At 35.8% G+C, this 3,409-nt stretch overlaps 1 pseudogene; it reads left to right on the top strand.

The window, feature by feature from the left end:
* The first annotated feature begins 1,081 nt into the window (after positions 1 to 1,081).
* Positions 1,082 to 2,580, top strand: LOC149190237 (protein COBRA-like; annotated as a pseudogene).
* Positions 2,581 to 3,409: the final 829 nt, after the last annotated feature.

The following is a 3,409-nucleotide window of genomic DNA, read 5'->3' as shown; positions in this document are numbered from 1 at the left end:
TCCCTGGCTTTTGGCAAGCATTGTTCTTCTCCACTTTCACTACTTTGTTTGAAGAATGAAGCAACCAACCATTACAGGCCTGTAGGTTTATACACTTCAGTTATTGGTTCTTCATCATAAACTAATGTTTTCTCCATTCCCATTCCCATTGCATTTGTGGAGCTGTAGCTGCTCAGAAGGGTTGTTGAACTCTTCCTCTGGGGTTTCTGCCTAATTCATTAATTGATAATATCAAAGGCATCATGGATAGAAGAGAGTTAAAGTTTTCAGAGGGAAGAAGTTGCATGCAGAATTGCCATATGTTGATCAGGAATGCAGTTGGGTTTTTCTTGGCATTAACTATCTTGGCTATTGCATTTTCACCTGCAGGTGATGTTTCAATTCATGGGTTAAATTTTGCTAATTTCCATTTTACATGTTTAAATTTTGCATTTTGTTTTCTATAACACGCCAAGATTTATAATATAAACTTATTTTTACCATAAAATTTGGCAAAATTTTAAGTTTTAAGATCAATTTCCATTCTTAAACTTTTCCATCCTTATCAAGGATATGAATACAATATTAACTTAAAATTTATCTACATTGTGTGCTTTACAGGTGCTTATGATCCACTGGATCCAAATAGTAACATAACGATCAAATGGGATATTGTGTCTTGGACTGCAGATGGATATGTTGCAAGTAATGCCCTTTCATCAAATAGGTCTTGAATTATAATTCCCTTTCCTCATTTTCTTGAAATAGATGTTGAGCTTTTCTGAATTTCATTCCTAGTAGCCTACAAGTTAAATTCTCAAAGCTTGACATGATGACAAATTTGGAAAACCTTCAAGTCAGGTAGAGTTTATTTTGATATTGATGAAAATTTCTGATAAATTGTGTTGTATTGATTGGTATGTTCGATATTTTGAGTAAATACTTCACTCATTTTTAATTAGCTTTATGTCCCTGAAATTAAGTAAGTATTCACTAGAAACATTGGTACAATTTACTAAAAATTCCTTGAAAATCTTCATGCTAGAACTTATTTTACTCTTTGTTGAGTCTAATGAGCTTCCCTCTGTAGGTGGTCGTGACCATGCACAATTTTCAGCAGTACCGCCATATACCAAGCCCCCCAAGATGGACTTTGGGTTGGCACTGGGCAAAAAAGGAGGTCATCTGGGCTGTGGTTGGTGGCCAGACAACAGAGCAAGGAGATTGCTCCAAATGGAAAGCAGGTGTTCCACATTGTTGCAAGAAGGACCCCACCATTGTTGATCTCTTACTAGGTGTGCCTTACAATCAACAATTTACTAATTGCTGCAAAGGTGGAGCATTGGCATCTTGGGCTCAGGATCCTCCAAATTCCATCACATCCTTCCAAGTTAGTGTGGGCAATTCACGGACCACTAACAAAACTGTCAAATTGCCAATTTCACTTTGAAGGCTCCAGGACCGGGTTATACTTGTGGCCCTGCTAAGATTGTTAAACCTAGCCTGTTCTTTAGTCTAGATTGCCGCAGAACCACTCAAGTTCTGAGTAATACACTATTATAATCCCTCATAATTTATATATTTGTGAATGTTATGTGTTTCACTCTGAGCTGGCTAAGTCTTATATTTGAATTTCCCTTGTCCTTGTGCAGTGACATGGAATGTAACATGCACATATTCTTAGTTCCTGGCTCAGAAAAGTTCAACATGCTTTGTATCCTTATCATTGTTCTATAATGATACTATAACACCATGCCCTACTTGCGCCTGCGCTTGCCGGAACAACATAACTCAACCTGCTTGTATTGAGTATGATTCTTATTCCCTTGCAAATTCATTCAATTAATTTTAAATTTGCAGATTTGTGAAATATTTTAAAATCTGACCGATAGCAGCAACTTCTTTTTTCTTTCTGGTTCATTACATTCCAAAATATTTTCAACAATACGAAGTCATTTCTATCTTTATGGCAGATTGGTAAAATATTTTAAAATCCAATAAATATGTAATTAGGTTACTGTTAATAAGATTTCAAAATATTCTTAAAATCTTCAATCAAATTAAATTCGGCAAAAAAACCCTGATCTTCTACCAAATCTAGATGCATCAGATTCTAAACTGTGCTGTTAATTTGATGCAGTACCGATTCACCAGTTCTTAAGTTGTCGGGGACAAATTTTGCCACAAACACCTTGCAGCCACCACTTCTACGGTGCACCCGTCATATGTGCCCGATCAGAGTACACTGGCATGTGAAGTTGAATTACAAAGAGTACTGGAGAGTGAATATCACAGTGACAAATTTCAATTACAGAATGAACTACACCGACTGGACATTAGTTGCACAGCATCCAAACTTTGATAATGTAACCCAAGTTTTCAGCTTCAACTATAAATCTTTAACTCCATATGGATCGATCAGTAAGTACATATTTCGAAAACATTTACTGTTATTGATTTTAAGCACAGTTAATTTAACTATATCTATCAAATCAAATTTTCAGAATATTTTGGAATCTGCAATCAACTATACAGACTTCTGGTTAATTGTGATTAAAATATGAATTGATGCTATTCACCTGAAGCCTAACCTTATTTCAGATTTAGGGATATTTTAGAAATATGATAGAAATGGTTAATTGTGATTAAAATATGAATTGATGCTATTCACCTGAAGCCTAACCTTATTTCAGATTTAGGGATATTTTAGAAATTTGATAGAAATGAATGAATTCATCTCATGTCCATCAAATTTCCAAGATCTTCTGAAATCTGCAAAACTGTTAATTGTAATCTGTATATGAATACTAATACTGTCAATTAAAACTACCTGCGCTTGATCTGGTTCGACGTCTTCTCATCTAATCCAGCCGGGACGCAGACCCAAACTTGGTTAGCTTTTCCACTTTTCACCCGTCAGGTGACCAATAAATCACTGTTGTTCGGGTTATTGGGAGGGAGGACAGTCAAACATTCAATGCACTCCGCTGGAGTCTGAATGTGCAGATCCTATCATCTTAAATATTTCCGTCATGTAATTCTCTCATCTTGGAATTTGAAATAGAGTTGGATCCTGTTATATTTATTTTGTTGCCCATAAATGTAATATTGGAGGGCAACTCGATTAATGGCAATAATTGATGTCGTCCATAATTTAATTTTGATGGCTTTCAAATTTTACAAGCGGTCCAGCCAAATCAAAGAAAAACGGAGGAGGTAGTGCAGGCTTTAGGGTTTACAGTGATAGTGCTCTGCTTCTTCCTGCCAGGTAAATATTGTGCTTCCACTGGTTTTTTAAATTTCTTTTGTTGGTGAGTAGCCAGGCTAGCTAGCCTTTTCATTTGGTGGACTGTGTGGATTACATAGTACTTGGCCTTCGTTCCTTCTATTTTTAACAGTTCAAAATGCTGTTTAATTTCATTATTTTATC

The sequence above is a fragment of the Pinus tabuliformis genome, chromosome 3_1 (genome assembly GCF_031772625.1).
Source record: "Pinus tabuliformis cultivar Carrire ecotype Pingquan chromosome 3_1, CPIR1, whole genome shotgun sequence".
In the NCBI taxonomy this organism is placed as follows: Eukaryota; Viridiplantae; Streptophyta; class Pinopsida; order Pinales; family Pinaceae; genus Pinus; species Pinus tabuliformis.
The sequence above is the reverse complement of the archived record's forward strand: the minus strand, read 5'-3'. Positions and strand labels throughout refer to the sequence as shown.